Source organism: Schistocerca nitens, chromosome 7 (genome assembly GCF_023898315.1).
Source record: "Schistocerca nitens isolate TAMUIC-IGC-003100 chromosome 7, iqSchNite1.1, whole genome shotgun sequence".
Classification (NCBI taxonomy): Eukaryota; Metazoa; Arthropoda; class Insecta; order Orthoptera; family Acrididae; genus Schistocerca; species Schistocerca nitens.
This window is the reverse complement of record NC_064620.1, coordinates 456112795-456132882: the sequence shown is the minus strand read 5'-3', so window position 1 is coordinate 456132882 and position 20088 is coordinate 456112795. Positions and strand designations below refer to the sequence as shown.

General features: G+C 41.7%; 8 non-coding genes across 8 annotated transcripts; all 8 read right to left on the bottom strand.

Moving 5' to 3' along the window:
- Positions 1–403: 403 nt before the first annotated feature.
- LOC126196817 (U6 spliceosomal RNA) lies at positions 404–510 on the bottom strand. The gene has a single exon (XR_007539256.1). It is a non-coding gene; the product is annotated as a U6 spliceosomal RNA (small nuclear RNA).
- A 2492-nt stretch (positions 511–3002) lies between these two features.
- Positions 3003–3108, bottom strand: LOC126196831 (U6 spliceosomal RNA). Its single transcript, XR_007539266.1, has one exon. It is a non-coding gene; the product is annotated as a U6 spliceosomal RNA (small nuclear RNA).
- Positions 3109–5599: 2491 nt separating this feature from the next.
- Positions 5600–5706, bottom strand: LOC126196667 (U6 spliceosomal RNA). The gene has a single exon (XR_007539125.1). It is a non-coding gene; the product is annotated as a U6 spliceosomal RNA (small nuclear RNA).
- A 2480-nt stretch (positions 5707–8186) lies between these two features.
- LOC126196809 (U6 spliceosomal RNA) lies at positions 8187–8293 on the bottom strand. The gene has a single exon (XR_007539249.1). It is a non-coding gene; the product is annotated as a U6 spliceosomal RNA (small nuclear RNA).
- A 2469-nt stretch (positions 8294–10762) lies between these two features.
- Positions 10763–10869, bottom strand: LOC126196772 (U6 spliceosomal RNA). Its single transcript, XR_007539216.1, has one exon. It is a non-coding gene; the product is annotated as a U6 spliceosomal RNA (small nuclear RNA).
- A 2469-nt stretch (positions 10870–13338) lies between these two features.
- LOC126196771 (U6 spliceosomal RNA) lies at positions 13339–13445 on the bottom strand. The gene has a single exon (XR_007539214.1). It is a non-coding gene; the product is annotated as a U6 spliceosomal RNA (small nuclear RNA).
- A 2469-nt stretch (positions 13446–15914) lies between these two features.
- LOC126196770 (U6 spliceosomal RNA) lies at positions 15915–16021 on the bottom strand. Its single transcript, XR_007539213.1, has one exon. It is a non-coding gene; the product is annotated as a U6 spliceosomal RNA (small nuclear RNA).
- Positions 16022–18493: 2472 nt separating this feature from the next.
- LOC126196769 (U6 spliceosomal RNA) lies at positions 18494–18600 on the bottom strand. Its single transcript, XR_007539212.1, has one exon. It is a non-coding gene; the product is annotated as a U6 spliceosomal RNA (small nuclear RNA).
- Between the last annotated feature and the right edge of the window lie 1488 nt (positions 18601–20088).

The window sequence follows — 20088 nt, the reverse complement described above, 5'->3', positions numbered from 1 at the left end:
TGAGACAGTAGGAAGAGATGTTGTGCCAGCAGAGTGTGATACTGAGGAAGACAAGAGGCTTTTGCCTGTGCTAGAAATAGTCATAGACTGGCTGTGATTTGTGTCAGGTTTGTGAATGAGCTGAAGGGCTGCTAGTGACATGTACTTTTGTCAGTGTAGTTGTGGTTTTGGTGTGCTTGCTAAGTTGTTGTTAGAGTGACATTTTAGATGTGCATTGGTGATGTAAGGGATAGGTTTAGTGCCAGTTTTATCATGTTCTGTTGTGAATGAAAGAGAGTGGAGGAGAACTGCGTAAATGGACAGCATAGTTTGTGACAAGTGGGTGCAGATATGAAGCGAAACTTGTGTAGGCGGCTGAGGGTATTAGCAGCTGATGTGAGACATGAGAGAGTGAGATTGCGAAAAAAATGTGGAACGCTTCACGATTTTGCGTGTCATCCTTGCGCAGGGGCCATACTAATCTTCTCTGTCTCGTTCCATTATTAGTATATGTACCGCCGAAGCGAGTACATTCGAGGAGCCCTCTGAAATTGTATATATAGTTATGGCGTCGCGTCAAACATGGTTCGGCTTGGACGTAGTTTTACGCAGCTCTGGCGAGGACCACAAGGCCAGCCGAGTGCTAATCTGTGAATTAATTACTGCGAGGTGTCGTTCTTAGTAAGTGGCAGTTCTGTCAACTGTATTATTTGGCAGTATTGGATGTAAAACATAGATCGTAGAGTCGCTTGCTCTCGCAGCATCCACCCAGAGCAGCAGCAGGTTCACACAGCTGCCGCTAGGCGGCAGCAAGACGTGTTGGCACGTATTGTCGCCATGTTCTCACATCGCGAGTTTAGTGTCTCATAGGCATACCTATGAAACACACTTCTCTAATGTGTGGGATAAATGACGCTGATTGGAGCTGGTAGCAGGTCTTGAAGACTCTCAAAACAAGCGAATATTTTTGCGAAACTGTCTTCACTGCTAACACAAATTGCATTACTCTTTCGGTGGTACTTTCTTACGATACTAATCGATTTAATGACAGAGTGCGCATATGCAAGGCAACTTTTAACTCACACATCAAGTACACCACAAGAAGACACAGTCCGTGACCATGTAAATTATTCATTAACTCCTATTCATCCAATGGCGCCAGAAGACAATAGTGACTGCAAAAAGAGACACAGTAGCCTCATGAACCATTGAAAACACCATTCATATTGCACACTATGAAACACAGCAGTGTAGGTCATTACTAGCGCATGGATGGGTGAATGCGAGTTGTGTGAGATAGTAGTAGGAATGATGGACATAGTTCCGTTTTCAGTACAATACCAGGTGATATATTTGTGTTGATCCAAGATTACACAGGGCAGGTCTACTTGGCAAGAGTGAAACACTGTGATGGAGATGTGTGAATGAGCCTAAAATATTGAGCGGACATGTGGTAAGAGAAACCTAGGTTAGCATTGTGTTAGTAGCTGTAGTTATGTTCCTGTGAAATGTCAATCAGATGTAATCCAGTTTGGTGAATGTTGTTATTGCAGGAAGAATTGCTAGTGCAAAACAAAGAGTGATAGATTTAGTATCTGAAAGCAGTCAATAACTGAGTAGCTACTGGTGTCATGTGACACAAACTGGTTTGTGATGTTGCTGTCTGTTCCAAAATCTTGAAGCTTGCTAGTGTTTTGTGTCTTGACTGCCTCTGTATTTGCTTATGTGCTAGAGCTTCTGTGTATGTGACATGATGAATATTGCATGCAGGGTTTGTCCAATCTTTCTGCTAGACACAGGATGGGAGGTGCATCAGCTGTAATTGTGAACAGCATCGACTTGTATGACATTGATGGAATTCAAAGTGCTGTCAAAATAGTAGAGCCTCACATCTAAATACTATATGTTAATATTAGCATACTGGTCTGCTTTCTAAACACTTCAGTGTTGTGGTATTCATTGGCTGACACTTTTGAATTTAATTTAGGTAACTATATGTAGTGGCAGATTGCCAGACATGTTTGTAAAATACTTTGTGTGTCGCACTAGTGAAATTTGTACATGACATGCTGGTGCACCACAGATTTGCTGTAATAGTTGGTTTTTAGGTGAAGGGCAGTGGCTTATTACACAGGCAGATATGCTTCAGTTAAGAATCTGATGAGGTGTCACCTGCAGTCTGTATTATGAGGCTGCAGCTGGACAGCAAGGCCACTAGGAAAGTTACTTGAAACATAATGTTAAATGGACTTCCTGTAAAGGGGTAACTTGCACACTTAATGATTAAAGAGACATCTTCCTTCACATGTTTATTTATGCTGCTGAAACAATTATGGCATCAGCTGCAGCCATGAAGATGAATAAAGTTAAATGTTGTGGGTCTGTGTGCAGAAAGTATGTGAGTGGCATACAGGCACCAGAAGCTTTGTAGGCGTTAGAGAAAAATAAATACTAGGTAATGCAAGCTAATTTTAGAGCGCTAGAGTGTATTTAAGCAGTACTCTGAGTGAAAGTATGTGAGTGAGAAAGATTTGGAACATGCAGCTATCTTGTGTAAAGTTGATGTCAGGTTTCCAAATGTTGTGTGTGGCAGTAGGTGTGTGTTATGAAATGACGTGATTGAGACAGTAGGAAGAGATGTTGTGCCAGCAGAGTGTGATACTGAGGAAGACAAGAGGCTTTTGCCTGTGCTAGGATTAGTCATAGACTGGCTGTGATTTGTGTCAGGTTTGTGAATGAGCTGAAGGGCTGCTAGTGACATGTACTTTTGTCAGTGTAGTTGTGGTTTTGGTGTGGTTGCTAAGTTGTTATTAGAGTGACATTTTAGATGTGCATTGGTGATGTAAGGGATAGGTTTATTGCCAGTTTTATCATGTTCTGTTGTGAATGAAAGAGAGTGGAGGAGAACTGCGTAAATGGACAGCATAGTTTGTGACAAGTGGGTGCAGATATGAAGCGAAACTTGTGTAGGTGGCTGAGGGTATTAGCAGCTGATGTGAGACATGAGAGAGTGAGATTGCGAAAAAAATGTGGAACGCTTCACGATTTTGCGTGTCATCCTTGCGAGGGGCCATACTAATCTTCTCTGTCTCGTTCCATTATTAGTATATGTACCGCCGAAGCGAGTACATTCGAGGAGCCCTCTGTAATTGTATATATAGTTATGGCGTCGCGTCAAACATGGTTCGGCTTGGACGTAGTTTTACGCAGCTCTGGCGAGGACCACAAGGCCTGCCGAGTGCTAATCTGTGAATTAATTACTGCGAGGTGTCGTTCTTAGTAAGTGGCAGCTCTGTCAACTGTATTATTTGGCAGTATTGGATGAAAAACTTAGATCGTAGAGTCGCTTGCTCTCGCAGCATCCACCCAGAGCAGCAGCAGGTTCACACAGCTGCCGCTAGGCGGCAGCAAGACGTGTTGGCACGTATTGTCGCCATGTTCTCACATCGCGAGTTTAGTCTCTCATAGGCATACCTATGAAACACACTTCTCTAATGTGTGGGATAAATGACGCTGATTGGAGCTGGTAGCAGGTCTTGAAGACTCTCAAAACAAGCGAATATTTTTGCGAAACTGTCTTCACTGCTAACACAAATTGCATTACTCTTTCAGTGGTACTTTCTTACGATACTAATCGATTTAATGACAGAGTGCGCATATGCAAGGCAACTTTTAACTCACACATCAAGTACACCACAAGAAGACACAGTCTGTGACCATGTAAATTATTGAGTAACTCCTATTAATCCAATGGCGCCAGAAAACAATAGTGACTGCAAAAAGAGACACAGTAGCCGCACGAACCATTAAAACCACTATTCATATTGCACACTATGAAACACAGCAGTGTATTCCATTACTAGCGCATGGATGGGTGAATGCGAGTTGTGTGAGATAGTAGTTGGAATGATGGACATAGTTCCGTTTTCAGTACAATACCAGGTGATATATTTGTGTTGATCCAGGATTACACAGGGCAGGTCTACTTGGTAACAGTGAAACACTGTGATGGAGATGTGTGAATGAGCCTAAAATATTGAGCGGACATGTGGTAAGAGAAACCAGGTTAGCATTGTGTTAGTAGCTGTAGTTATGTTCCTGTGAAATGTCAATCAGATGTAATCCAGTTTGGTGAATGTTGTTATTGCAGGAAGAATTGCTAGTGCAAAACAAAGAGTGATAGGTTTAGTATCTGAAAGCAGTTAATAACTGAGTAGCTACTGGTGTCATGTGACACAAACTGGTTTGTGATGTTGCTGTCTGTTCCAAAATCTTGAAGCTTGCTAGTGTTTTGTGTCTTGACTGCCTCTGTATTTGCTTATGTGCTAGAGCTTCTGTGTATGTGACATGATGAATATTGCATGCAGGGTTTGTCCAATCTTTCTGCTAGACACAGGATGAGAGGTGCATCAGCTGTAATTGTGAACAGCATCGACTTGTATGACATTGATGGGATTCAAAGTGCTGTCAAAATAGTAGAGCCTCACATCTAAATACTATATGTTAATATTAGCATACTGGTCTGCTTTCTAAACACTTCTGTGTTGTGGTATTCATTGGCTGACACTTTTGAATTTAATTTAGGTAACTATATGTAGTGGCAGATTGCCAGACATGTTTGTAAAATACTTTGTGTGTCGCACTAGTGAAATTTGTACATGACATGCTGGTGCACCACAGATTTGCTGTAATAGTTGGTTTTTAGGTGAAGGGCAGTGGCTTATTACACAGGCAGATATGCTTCAGTTAAGAATCTGATGAGGTGTCACCTGCAGTCTGTATTATGAGGCTGCAGCTGGACAGCAAGGCCACTAGGAGAGTTACTTGAAACATAATGTTAAATGAACTTCCTGTAAAGGGGTAACTTGCACACTTAATTATTAAAGAGACATCTTCCTTCACATGATTATTTATGCTGCTGAAACAATTATGGCATCAGCTGAAGCCATGAAGGTGAATAAAGGTAAATGTTGTGGGTCTGTGTGCAGAAAGTATGTGAGTGGCATACAGGCACCAGAAGCTTTGTAGGCGTTAGAGAAAAATAAATATTAGGTAATGCAAGCTAATTTTAGAGCGCTAGAGTGTATTTAAGCAGTAGTCTGAGTGAAAGTATGTGAGTGAGAAAGATTTGGAACATGCAGCTATCTTGTGTAAAGTTGATGTCAGGTTTCCAAATGTTGTGTGTGGCAGTAGGTGTGTGTTATGAAATGACGTGATTGAGACAGTAGGAAGAGATGTTGTGCCAGCAGAGTGTGATACTGAGGAAGAGAAGAGGCTTTTGCCTGTGCTAGGCTTAGTCTTAGACTCGCTGTGATTTGTGTCACGTTTGCGAATGAGCTGAAGGGGTGCTAGTGACATGTACTTGTGTCAGTGTAGTTGTGGTTTTGGTGTGCTTGCTGAGTTGTTATTAGAGTGACATTTTAGATGTGCATTGGTGATGTAAGGGATAGGTTTATTGCCAGTTTTATCATGTTGTGTTGTGAATGAAAGAGAGTCGAGGAGAACTGCGTAAATGCACAGCATAGTTTGTGACAAGTGGGTGCAGATATTAAGCGACACTTGTGTAGGTGGCTGAGGGTATTAGCAGCTGATGTGAGACATGAGAGAGTGAGATTGCGAAAAAAATGTGGAACGCTTCACGATTTTGCGTGTCATCCTTGCGCAGGGGCCATGCTAATCTTCTCTGTATCGTTCCAATTTTAGTATATGTACTGCCGAAGCGAGTACATTCGAGGAGCCCTCTGAAATTGTATATATAGTTATGGCGTCGCGTCAAAACATGGTTCGGCTTGGACGTAGCTTTACGCAGCTCTGGCGAGGATCACAAGGCCTGCCGAGTGCTAATCTGTGAATTAATTACTGCGAGGTGTCGTTCTTAGTAAGTGGCAGCTCTGTCAACTGTTTTATTTGGCAGTATTGGATGTAAAACTTAGATCAACTTAGATCGTAGAGTCGCTTGCTCTCGCAGCATCCACCCAGAGCAGCAGCAGGTTCAAGACGTGTTGGCACGTATTGTCGCCATGTTCTCACATCGCGAGTTTAGTGTCTCATAGGCATACCTATGAAACACACTTCTCTAATGTGTGGGATAAATGACGCTGATTGGAGCTGGTAGCAGGTCTTGAAGACTCTCAAAACAAGCGAATATTTTTGCGAAACTGTCTTCACTGCTAACACAAATTGCATTACTCTTTCAGTGGTACTTTCTTACGATACTAATCGATTTAATGACAGAGTGCGCATATGCAAGGCAACTTTTAACTCACACATCAAGTACACCACAAGAAGACACAGTCTGTGACCATGTAAATTATTGAGTAACTCCTATTAATCCAATGGCGCCAGAAGACAATAGTGACTGCAAAAAGAGACACAGTAGCCGCACGAACCATTAAAACCACCATTCATATTGCACACTTTGAAACACAGCAGTGTATTCCATTACTAGCGCATGGATGGGTGAATGCGAGTTGTGTGAGATAGTAGTTGGAATGATGGACATAGTTCCGTTTTCAGTACAATACCAGGTGATATATTTGTGTTGATCCAAGATTACACAGGGCAGGTCTACTTGGTAACAGTGAAACACTGTGATGGAGATGTGTGAATGAGCCTAAAATATTGAGCGGACATGTGGTAAGAGAAACCAGGTTAGCATTGTGTTAGTAGCTGTAGTTATGTTCCTGTGAAATGTCAATCAGATGTAATCCAGTTTGGTGAATGTTGTTATTGCAGGAAGAATTGCTAGTGCAAAACAAAGAGTGATAGGTTTAGTATCTGAAAGCAGTTAATAACTGAGTAGCTACTGGTGTCATGTGACACAAACTGGTTTGTGATGTTGCTGTCTGTTCCAAAATCTTGAAGCTTGCTAGTGTTTTGTGTCTTGACTGCCTCTGTATTTGCTTATGTGCTAGAGCTTCTGTGTATGTGACATGATGAATATTGCATGCAGGGTTTGTCCAATCTTTCTGCTAGACACAGGATGAGAGGTGCATCAGCTGTAATTGTGAACAGCATCGACTTGTATGACATTGATGGGCTTCAAAGTGCTGTCAAAATAGTAGAGCCTCACATCTAAATACTATATGTTAATATTAGCATACTGGTCTGCTTTCTAAACACTTCAGTGTTGTGGTATTCATTGGCTGACACTTTTGAATTTAATTTAGGTAACTATATGTAGTGGCAGATTGCCAGACATGTTTGTAAAATACTTTGTGTGTCGCACTAGTGAAATTTGTACATGACATGCTGGTGCACCACAGATTTGCTGTAATAGTTGGTTTTTAGGTGAAGGGCAGTGGCTTATTACACAGGCAGATATGCTTCAGTTAAGAATCTGATGAGGTGTCACCTGCAGCCTGTATTATGAGGCTGCAGCTGGACAGCAAGGCCACTAGGAGAGTTACTTGAAACATAATGTTAAATGAACTTCCTGTAAAGGGGTAACTTGCACACTTAATGATTAAAGAGACATCTACCTTCACATGTTTATTTATGCTGCTGAAACAATTATGGCATCAGCTGCAGCCATGAAGATGAATAAAGTTAAATGTTGTGGGTTTGTGTGCAGAAAGTATGTGATAGTGGCATACAGGCACCAGAAGCTTTGTAGGCGTTAGAGAAAAATAAATATTAGGTAATGCAAGCTAATTTTAGAGCGCTAGAGTGTATTTAAGCAGTAGTCTGAGTGAAAGTATGTGAGTGAGAAAGATTTGGAACATGCAGCTATCTTGAGTATAGTTGATGTCAGGTTTCCAAATGTTGTGTGTGGCAGTAGGTGTGTGTTATGAAATGACGTGATTGAGACAGTAGGAAGAGATGTTGTGCCAGCAGAGTGTGATACTGAGGAAGAGAAGAGGCTTTTGCCTGTGCTAGGCTTAGTCTTAGACTCGCTGTGATTTGTGTCACGTTTGCGAATGAGCTGAAGGGGTGCTAGTGACATGTACTTGTGTCAGTGTAGTTGTGGTTTTGGTGTGCTTGCTGAGTTGTTATTAGAGTGACATTTTAGATGTGCATTGGTGATGTAAGGGATAGGTTTATTGCCAGTTTTATCATGTTCTGTTGTGAATGAAAGAGAGTGGAGGAGAGCTGCGTAAAAGGTCAGCATAGTTTGTGACAAGTGGGTGCAGATATGAAGCGAAACTTGTGTAGGTGGCTGAGGGTATTAGCAGCTGATGTGAGACATGAGAGAGTGAGATTGCGAAAAAAATGTGGAACGCTTCACGATTTTGCGTGTCATCCTTGCGCAGAGGCCATGCTAATCTTCACTGTATCGTTCCAATTTTAGTATATGTACCGCCGAAGCGAGTACATTCGAGGAGCCCTCTGAAATTGTATATATAGTTATGGCGTCGCGTCAAACATGGTTCGGCTTGGACGTAGCTTTACGCAGCTCTGGCGAGGATCACAAGGCCTGCCGAGTGCTAATCTGTGAATTAATTACTGTGAGGTGTCGTTCTTAGTAAGTGGCAGCTCTGTCAACTGTTTTATTTGGCAGTATTGGATGTAAAACTTAGATCGTAGAGTCGCTTGCTCTCGCAGCATCCACCCAGAGCAGCAGCAGGTTCAAGACGTGTTGGCACGTATTGTCGCCATGTTCTCACATCGCGAGTTTAGTGTCTCATAGGCATACCTATGAAACACACTTCTCTAATGTGTGGGATAAATGACGCTGATTGGAGCTGGTAGCAGGTCTTGAAGACTCTCAAAACAAGCGAATATTTTTGCGAAACTGTCTTCACTGCTAACACAAATTGCATTACTCTTTCAGTGGTACTTTCTTACGATACTAATCGATTTAATGACAGAGTGCGCATATGCAAGGCAACTTTTAACTCACACATCAAGTACACCACAAGAAGACACAGTCTGTGACCATGTACATTATTGAGTAACTCCTATTCATCCAATGGTGCCAGAAGACAATAGTGACTGCAAAAAGAGACACAGTAGCCTCACGAACCATTAAAACCACCATTCATATTGCACACTTTGAAACACAGCAGTGTAGGCCATTACTAGCGCATGGATGGGTGAATGCGAGTTGTGTGAGATAGTAGTAGGAATGATGGACATAGTTCCGTTTTCAGTACAATACCAGGTGATATATTTGTGTTGATCCAAGATTACACAGGGCAGGTCTACTTGGCAAGAGTGAAACACTGTGATGGAGATGTGTGAATGAGCCTAAAATATTGAGCGGACATGTGGTAAGAGAAACCAGGTTAGCATTGTGTTAGTAGCTGTAGTTATGTTCCTGTGAAATGTCAATCAGATGTAATCCAGTTTGGTGAATGTTGTTATTGCAGGAAGAATTGCTAGTGCAAAACAAAGAGTGATAGGTTTAGTATCTGAAAGCAGTTAATAACTGAGTAGCTACTGGTGTCATGTGACACAAACTGGTTTGTGATGTTGCTGTCTGTTCCAAAATCTTGAAGCTTGCTAGTGTTTTGTGTCTTGACTGCCTCTGTATTTGCTTATGTGCTAGAGCTTCTGTGTATGTGACATGATGAATATTGCATGCAGGGTTTGTCCAATCTTTCTGCTAGACACAGGATGAGAGGTGCATCAGCTGTAATTGTGAACAGCATCGACTTGTATGACATTGATGGGATTCAAAGTGCTGTCAAAATAGTAGAGCCTCACATCTAAATACTATATGTTAATATTAGCATACTGGTCTGCTTTCTAAACACTTCAGTGTTGTGGTATTCATTGGCTGACACTTTTGAATTTAATTTAGGTAACTATATGTAGTGGCAGATTGCCAGACATGTTTGTAAAATACTTTGTGTGTCGCACTAGTGAAATTTGTACATGACATGCTGGTGCACCACAGATTTGCTGTAATAGTTGGTTTTTAGGTGAAGGGCAGTGGCTTATTACACAGGCAGATATGCTTCAGTTAAGAATCTGATGAGGTGTCACCTGCAGTCTGTATTATGAGGCTGCAGCTGGACAGCAAGGCCACTAGGAGAGTTACTTGAAACATAATGTTAAATGAACTTCCTGTAAAGGGGTAACTTGCACACTTAATGATTAAAGAGACATCTACCTTCACATGTTTATTTATGCTGCTGAAACAATTATGGCATCAGCTGCAGCCATGAAGATGAATAAAGTTAAATGTTGTGGGTCTGTGTGCAGAAAGTATGTGATAGTGGCATACAGGCACCAGAAGCTTTGTAGGCGTTAGAGAAAAATAAATATTAGGTAATGCAAGCTAATTTTAGAGCGCTAGAGTGTATTTAAGCTGTAGTCTGAGTGAAAGTATGTGAGTGAGAAAGATTTGGAACATGCAGCTATCTTGTGTAAAGTTGATATCAGGTTTCCAAATGTTGTGTGTGGCAGTAGGTGTGTGTTATGAAATGACGTGATTGAGACAGTAGGAAGAGATGTTGTGCCAGCAGAGTGTGATACTGAGGAAGAGAAGAGGCTTTTGCCTGTGCTAGGCTTAGTCTTAGACTCGCTGTGATTTGTGTCACGTTTGCGAATGAGCTGAAGGGGTGCTAGTGACATGTACTTGTGTCAGTGTAGTTGTGGTTTTGGTGTGCTTGCTGAGTTGTTATTAGAGTGACATTTTAGATGTGCATTGGTGATGTAAGGGATAGGTTTATTGCCAGTTTTATCATGTTCTGTTGTGAATGAAAGAGAGTGGAGGAGAACTGCGTAAATGGTCAGCATAGTTTGTGACAAGTGGGTGCAGATATGAAGCGAAACTTGTGTAGGTGGCTGAGGGTATTAGCAGCTGATGTGAGACATGAGAGAGTGAGATTGCGAAAAAAATGTGGAACGCTTCACGATTTTGCGTGTCATCCTTGCGCAGGGGCCATGCTAATCTTCTCTGTATCGTTCCAATTTTAGTATATGTACCGCCGAAGCGAGTACATTCGAGGAGCCCTCTGAAATTGTATATATAGTTATGGCGTCGCGTCAAACATGGTTCGGCTTGGACGTAGCTTTACGCAGCTCTGGCGAGGATCACAAGGCCTGCCGAGTGCTAATCTGTGAATTAATTACTGCGAGGTGTCGTTCTTAGTAAGTGGCAGCTCTGTCAACTGTTTTATTTGGCAGTATTGGATGTAAAACTTAGATCGTAGAGTCGCTTGCTCTCGCAGCATCCACCCAGAGCAGCAGCAGGTTCAAGACGTGTTGGCACGTATTGTCGCCATGTTCTCACATCGCGAGTTTAGTGTCTCATAGGCATACCTATGAAACACACTTCTCTAATGTGTGGGATAAATGACGCTGATTGGAGCTGGTAGCAGGTCTTGAAGACTCTCAAAACAAGCGAATATTTTTGCGAAACTGTCTTCACTGCTAACACAAATTGCATTACTCTTTCAGTGGTACTTTCTTACGATACTAATCGATTTAATGACAGAGTGCGCATATGCAAGGCAACTTTTAACTCACACATCAAGTACACCACAAGAAGACACAGTCTGTGACCATGTACATTATTGAGTAACTCCTATTCATCCAATGGTGCCAGAAGACAATAGTGACTGCAAAAAGAGACACAGTAGCCTCACGAACCATTAATACCACCATTCATATTGCACACTTTGAAACACAGCAGTGTAGGCCATTACTAGCGCATGGATGGGTGAATGCGAGTTGTGTGAGATACTAGTAGGAATGATGGACATAGTTCCGTTTTCAGTACAATACCAGGTGATATATTTGTGTTGATCCAAGATTACACAGGGCAGGTCTACTTGGCAAGAGTGAAACACTGTGATGGAGATGTGTGAATGAGCCTAAAATATTGAGCGGACATGTGGTAAGAGAAACCAGGTTAGCATTGTGTTAGTAGCTGTAGTTATGTTCCTGTGAAATGTCAATCAGATGTAATCCAGTTTGGTGAATGTTGTTATTGCAGGAAGAATTGCTAGTGCAAAACAAAGAGTGATAGGTTTAGTATCTGAAAGCAGTTAATAACTGAGTAGCTACTGGTGTCATGTGACACAAACTGGTTTGTGATGTTGCTGTCTGTTCCAAAATCTTGAAGCTTGCTAGTGTTTTGTGTCTTGACTGCCTCTGTATTTGCTTATGTGCTAGAGCTTCTGTGTATGTGACATGATGAATATTGCATGCAGGGTTTGTCCAATCTTTCTGCTAGACACAGGATGAGAGGTGCATCAGCTGTAATTGTGAACAGCATCGACTTGTATGACATTGATGGGATTCAAAGTGCTGTCAAAATAGTAGAGCCTCACATCTAAATACTATATGTTAATGTTAGCATACTGGTCTGCTTTCTAAACACTTCAGTGTTGTGGTATTCATTGGCTGACACTTTTGAATTTAATTTAGGTAACTATATGTAGTGGCAGATTGCCAGACATGTTTGTAAAATACTTTGTGTGTCGCACTAGTGAAATTTGTACATGACATGCTGGTGCACCACAGATTTGCTGTAATAGTTGGTTTTTAGGTGAAGGGCAGTGGCTTATTACACAGGCAGATATGCTTCAGTTAAGAATCTGATGAGGTGTCACCTGCAGCCTGTATTATGAGGCTGCAGCTGGACAGCAAGGCCACTAGGAGAGTTACTTGAAACATAATGTTAAATGAACTTCCTGTAAAGGGGTAACTTGCACACTTAATGATTAAAGAGACATCTACCTTCACATGTTTATTTATGCTGCTGAAACAATTATGGCATCAGCTGCAGCCATGAAGATGAATAAAGTTAAATGTTGTGGGTTTGTGTGCAGAAAGTATGTGATAGTGGCATACAGGCACCAGAAGCTTTGTACGCGTTAGAGAAAAATAAATATTAGGTAATGCAAGCTAATTTTAGAGCGCTAGAGTGTATTTAAGCAGTAGTCTGAGTGAAAGTATGTGAGTGAGAAAGATTTGGAACATGCAGCTATCTTGAGTATAGTTGATGTCAGGTTTCCAAATGTTGTGTGTGGCAGTAGGTGTGTGTTATGAAATGACGTGATTGAGACAGTAGGAAGAGATGTTGTGCCAGCAGAGTGTGATACTGAGGAAGAGAAGAGGCTTTTGCCTGTGCTAGGCTTAGTCTTAGACTCGCTGTGATTTGTGTCACGTTTGCGAATGAGCTGAAGGGGTGCTAGTGACATGTACTTGTGTCAGTGTAGTTGTGGTTTTGGTGTGCTTGCTGAGTTGTTATTAGAGTGACATTTTAGATGTGCATTGGTGATGTAAGGGATAGGTTTATTGCCAGTTTTATCATGTTGTGTTGTGAATGAAAGAGAGTGGAGGAGAACTGCGTAAATGGTCAGCATAGTTTGTGACAAGTGGGTGCAGATATGAAGCGAAACTTGTGTAGGTGGCTGAGGGTATTAGCAGCTGATGTGAGACATGAGAGAGTGAGATTGCGAAAAAAATGTGGAACGCTTCACGATTTTGCGTGTCATCCTTGCGCAGGGGCCATGCTAATCTTCTCTGTATCGTTCCAATTTTAGTATATGTACCGCCGAAGCGAGTACATTCGAGGAGCCCTCTGAAATTGTATATATAGTTATGGCGTCGCGTCAAACATGGTTCGGCTTGGACGTAGCTTTACGCAGCTCTGGCGAGGATCACAAGGCCTGCCGAGTGCTAATCTGTGAATTAATTACTGCGAGGTGTCGTTCTTAGTAAGTGGCAGCTCTGTCAACTGTTTTATTTGGCAGTATTGGATGTAAAACTTAGATCGTAGAGTCGCTTGCTCTCGCAGCATCCACCCAGAGCAGCAGCAGGTTCAAGACGTGTTGGCACGTATTGTCGCCATGTTCTCACATCGCGAGTTTAGTGTCTCATAGGCATACCTATGAAACACACTTCTCTAATGTGTGGGATAAATGACGCTGATTGGAGCTGGTAGCAGGTCTTGAAGACTCTCAAAACAAGCGAATATTTTTGCGAAACTGTCTTCACTGCTAACACAAATTGCATTACTCTTTCAGTGGTACTTTCTTACGATACTAATCGATTTAATGACAGAGTGCGCATATGCAAGGCAACTTTTAACTCACACATCAAGTACACCACAAGAAGACACAGTCTGTGACCATGTACATTATTGAGTAACTCCTATTCATCCAATGGTGCCAGAAGACAATAGTGACTGCAAAAAGAGACACAGTAGCCTCACGAACCATTAAAACCACCATTCATATTGCACACTTTGAAACACAGCAGTGTAGGCCATTACTAGCGCATGGATGGGTGAATGCGAGTTGTGTGAGATAGTAGTAGGAATGATGGACATAGTTCCGTTTTCAGTACAATACCAGGTGATATATTTGTGTTGATCCAAGATTACACAGGGCAGGTCTACTTGGCAAGAGTGAAACACTGTGATGGAGATGTGTGAATGAGCCTAAAATATTGAGCGGACATGTGGTAAGAGAAACCAGGTTAGCATTGTGTTAGTAGCTGTAGTTATGTTCCTGTGAAATGTCAATCAGATGTAATCCAGTTTGGTGAATGTTGTTATTGCAGGAAGAATTGCTAGTGCAAAACAAAGAGTGATAGGTTTAGTATCTGAAAGCAGTTAATAACTGAGTAGCTACTGGTGTCATGTGACACAAACTGGTTTGTGATGTTGCTGTCTGTTCCAAAATCTTGAAGCTTGCTAGTGTTTTGTGTCTTGACTGCCTCTGTATTTGCTTATGTGCTAGAGCTTCTGTGTATGTGACATGATGAATATTGCATGCAGGGTTTGTCCAATCTTTCTGCTAGACACAGGATGAGAGGTGCATCAGCTGTAATTGTGAACAGCATCGACTTGTATGACATTGATGGGATTCAAAGTGCTGTCAAAATAGTAGAGCCTCACATCTAAATACTATATGTTAATGTTAGCATACTGGTCTGCTTTCTAAACACTTCAGTGTTGTGGTATTCATTGGCTGACACTTTTGAATTTAATTTAGGTAACTATATGTAGTGGCAGATTGCCAGACATGTTTGTAAAATACTTTGTGTGTCGCACTAGTGAAATTTGTACATGACATGCTGGTGCACCACAGATTTGCTGTAATAGTTGGTTTTTAGGTGAAGGGCAGTGGCTTATTACACAGGCAGATATGCTTCAGTTAAGAATCTGATGAGGTGTCACCTGCAGCCTGTATTATGAGGCTGCAGCTGGACAGCAAGGCCACTAGGAGAGTTACTTGAAACATAATGTTAAATGAACTTCCTGTAAAGGGGTAACTTGCACACTTAATGATTAAAGAGACATCTACCTTCACATGTTTATTTATGCTGCTGAAACAATTATGGCATCAGCTGCAGCCATGAAGATGAATAAAGTTAAATGTTGTGGGTTTGTGTGCAGAAAGTATGTGATAGTGGCATACAGGCACCAGAAGCTTTGTACGCGTTAGAGAAAAATAAATATTAGGTAATGCAAGCTAATTTTAGAGCGCTAGAGTGTATTTAAGCAGTAGTCTGAGTGAAAGTATGTGAGTGAGAAAGATTTGGAACATGCAGCTATCTTGAGTATAGTTGATGTCAGGTTTCCAAATGTTGTGTGTGGCAGTAGGTGTGTGTTATGAAATGACGTGATTGAGACAGTAGGAAGAGATGTTGTGCCAGCAGAGTGTGATACTGAGGAAGAGAAGAGGCTTTTGCCTGTGCTAGGCTTAGTCTTAGACTCGCTGTGATTTGTGTCACGTTTGCGAATGAGCTGAAGGGGTGCTAGTGACATGTACTTGTGTCAGTGTGGTTGTGGTTTTGGTGTGCTTGCTGAGTTGTTATTAGAGTGACATTTTAGAGGTGCATTGGTGACGTAAGGGATAGGTTTATTGCCAGTTTTATCATGTTCTGTTGTGAATGAAAGAGAGTGGAGGAGAACTGCGTAAATGGTCAGCATAGTTTGTGACAAGTGGGTGCAGATATGAAGCGAAACTTGTGTAGGTGGCTGAGGGTATTAGCAGCTGATGTGAGACATGAGAGAGTGAGACTGCGAAAAAAATGTGGAACGCTTCACGATTTTGCGTGTCATCCTTGCGCAGGGGCCATGCTAATCTTCTCTGTATCGTTCCAATTTTAGTATATGTACCGCCGAAGCGAGTACATTCGAGGAGCCCTCTGAAATTGTATATATAGTTATGGCGTCGCGTCAAACATGGTTCGGCTTGGACGTAGCTTTACGCAGCTCTGGCGAGGATCACAAGGCCTGCCGAGTGCTAATCTGTGAATTAATTACTGTGAGGTGTCGTTCTTAGTAAGTGGCAGCTCTGTCAACTGTATTATTTGGCAGTATTGGATGTAAAACTTAGATCGTAGAGTCGCTTGCTCTCGCAGCATCCACCCAGAGCAGCAGCAGCAGGTTCAAGACGTGTTGGCACGTATTGTCGCCATGTTCTCACATCGCGAGTTTAGTGTCTCATAGGCATACCTATGAAACACACTACTCTAATGTGTGGGATAAATGACGCTGATTGGAGCTGGTAGCAGGTCTTGAAGACTCTCAAAACAAGCGAATATTTTTGCGAAACTGTCTTCACTGCTAACACAAATTGCATTACTCTTTCAGTGGTACTTTCTTACGATACTAATCGATTTAATGACAGAGTGCGCATATGCAAGGCAACTTTTAACTCACACATCAAGTACACCACAAGAAGACACAGTCTGTGACCATGTACATTATTGAGTAACTCCTATTCATCCAATGGTGCCAGAAGACAATAGTGACTGCAAAAAGAGAGACAGTAGCCTCACGAACCATTAAAACCACCATTCATATTGCACACTTTGAAACACAGCAGTGTAGGCCATTACTAGCGCATGGATGGGTGAATGCGAGTTGTGTGAGATAGTAGTAGGAATGATGGACATAGTTCCGTTTTCAGTACAATACCAGGTGATATATTTGTGTTGATCCAAGATTACACAGGGCAGGTCTACTTAGCAAGAGTGAAACACTGTGATGGAGATATGTGAATGAGCCTAAAATATTGAGCGGACATGTGGTAAGAGAAACCAGGTTAGCATTGTGTTAGTAGCTGTAGTTATGTTCCTGTGAAATGTCAATCAGATGTAATCCAGTTTGGTGAATGTTGTTATTGCAGGAAGAATTGCTAGTGCAAAACAAAGAGTGATAGGTTTAGTATCTGAAAGCAGTTAATAACTGAGTAGCTACTGGTGTCATGTGACACAAACTGGTTTGTGATGTTGCTGTCTGTTCCAAAATCTTGAAGCTTGCTAGTGTTTTGTGTCTTGACTGCCTCTGTATTTGCTTATGTGCTAGAGCTTCTGTGTATGTGACATGATGAATATTGCATGCAGGGTTTGTCCAATCTTTCTGCTAGACACAGGATGAGAGGTGCATCAGCTGTAATTGTGAACAGCATCGACTTGTATGACATTGATGGGATTCAAAGTGCTGTCAAAATAGTAGAGCCTCACATCTAAATACTATATGTTAATATTAGCATACTGGTCTGCTTTCTAAACACTTCAGTGTTGTGGTATTCATTGGCTGACACTTTTGAATTTAATTTAGGTAACTATATGTAGTGGCAGATTGCCAGACATGTTTGTAAAATACTTTGTGTGTCGCACTAGTGAAATTTGTACATGACATGCTGGTGCACCACAGATTTGCTGTAATAGTTGGTTTTTAGGTGAAGGGCAGTGGCTTATTACACAGGCAGATATGCTTCAGTTAAGAATCTGATGAGGTGTCACCTGCAGCCTGTATTATGAGGCTGCAGCTGGACAGCAAGGCCACTAGGAGAGTTACTTGAAACATAATGTTAAATGAACTTCCTGTAAAGGGGTAACTTGCACACTTAATGATTAAAGAGACATCTACCTTCACATGTTTATTTATGCTGCTGAAACAATTATGGCATCAGCTGCAGCCATGAAGATGAATAAAGTTAAATGTTGTGGGTTTCTGTGCAGAAAGTATGTGATAGTGGCATACAGGCACCAGAAGCTTTGTAGGCGTTAGAGAAAAATAAATATTAGGTAATGCAAGCTAATTTTAGAGCGCTAGAGTGTATTTAAGCAGTAGTCTGAGTGAAAGTATGTGAGTGAGAAAGATTTGGAACATGCAGCTATCTTGAGTATAGTTGATGTCAGGTTTCCAAATGTTGTGTGTGGCAGTAGGTGTGTGTTATGAAATGACGTGATTGAGACAGTAGGAAGAGATGTTGTGCCAGCAGAGTGTGATACTGAGGAAGAGAAGAGGCTTTTGCCTGTGCTAGGCTTAGTCTTAGACTCGCTGTGATTTGTGTCACGTTTGCGAATGAGCTGAAGGGGTGCTAGTGACATGTACTTGTGTCAGTGTGGTTGTGGTTTTGGTGTGCTTGCTGAGTTGTTATTAGAGTGACATTTTAGATGTGCATTGGTGATGTAAGGGATAGGTTTATTGCCAGTTTTATCATGTTGTGTTGTGAATGAAAGAGAGTGGAGGAGAACTGCGTAAATGGTCAGCATAGTTTGTGACAAGTGGGTGCAGATATGAAGCGAAACTTGTGTAGGTGGCTGAGGGTATTAGCAGCTGATGTGAGACATGAGAGAGTGAGACTGCGAAAAAAATGTGGAACGCTTCACGATTTTGCGTGTCATCCTTGCGCAGGGGCCATGCTAATCTTCTCTGTATCGTTCCAATTTTAGTATATGTACCGCCGAAGCGAGTACATTCGAGGAGCCCTCTGAAATTGTATATATAGTTATGGCGTCGCGTCAAACATGGTTCGGCTTGGACGTAGCTTTACGCAGCTCTGGCGAGGATCACAAGGCCTGCCGAGTGCTAATCTGTGAATTAATTACTGTGAGGTGTCGTTCTTAGTAAGTGGCAGCTCTGTCAACTGTATTATTTGGCAGTATTGGATGTAAAACTTAGATCGTAGAGTCGCTTGCTCTCGCAGCATCCACCCAGAGCAGCAGCAGCAGCAGGTTCAAGACGTGTCGGCACGTATTGTCGCCATGTTCTCACATCGCGAGTTTAGTGTCTCATAGGCATACCTATGAAACACACTACTCTAATGTGAGGGATAAATGACGCTGATTGGAGCTGGTAGCAGGTCTTGAAGACTCTCAAAACAAGCGAATATTTTTGCGAAACTGTCTTCACTGCTAACACAAATTGCATTACTCTTTCAGTGGTACTTTCTTACGATACTAATCGATTTAATGACAGAGTGCGCATATGCAAGGCAACTTTTAACTCACACATCAAGTACACCACAAGAAGACACAGTCTGTGACCATGTACATTATTGAGTAACTCCTATTCATCCAATGGTGCCAGAAGACAATAGTGACTGCAAAAAGAGAGACAGTAGCCTCACGAACCATTAAAACCACCATTCATATTGCACACTTTGAAACACAGCAGTGTAGGCCATTACTAGCGCATGGATGGGTGAATGCGAGTTGTGTGAGATAGTAGTAGGAATGATGGACATAGTTCCGTTTTCAGTACAATACCAGGTGATATATTTGTGTTGATCCAAGATTACACAGGGCAGGTCTACTTAGCAAGAGTGAAACACTGTGATGGAGATATGTGAATGAGCCTAAAATATTGAGCGGACATGTGGTAAGAGAAACCAGGTTAGCATTGTGTTAGTAGCTGTAGTTATGTTCCTGTGAAATGTCAATCAGATGTAATCCAGTTTGGTGAATGTTGTTATTGCAGGAAGAATTGCTAGTGCAAAACAAAGAGTGATAGGTTTAGTATCTGAAAGCAGTTAATAACTGAGTAGCTACTGGTGTCATGTGACACAAACTGGTTTGTGATGTTGCTGTCTGTTCCAAAATCTTGAAGCTTGCTAGTGTTTTGTGTCTTGACTGCCTCTGTATTTGCTTATGTGCTAGAGCTTCTGTGTATGTGACATGATGAATATTGCATGCAGGGTTTGTCCAATCTTTCTGCTAGACACAGGATGAGAGGTGCATCAGCTGTAATTGTGAACAGCATCGACTTGTATGACATTGATGGGATTCAAAGTGCTGTCAAAATAGTAGAGCCTCACATCTAAATACTATATGTTAATGTTAGCATACTGGTCTGCTTTCTAAACACTTCAGTGTTGTGGTATTCATTGGCTGACACTTTTGAATTTAATTTAGGTAACTATATGTAGTGGCAGATTGCCAGACATGTTTGTAAAATACTTTGTG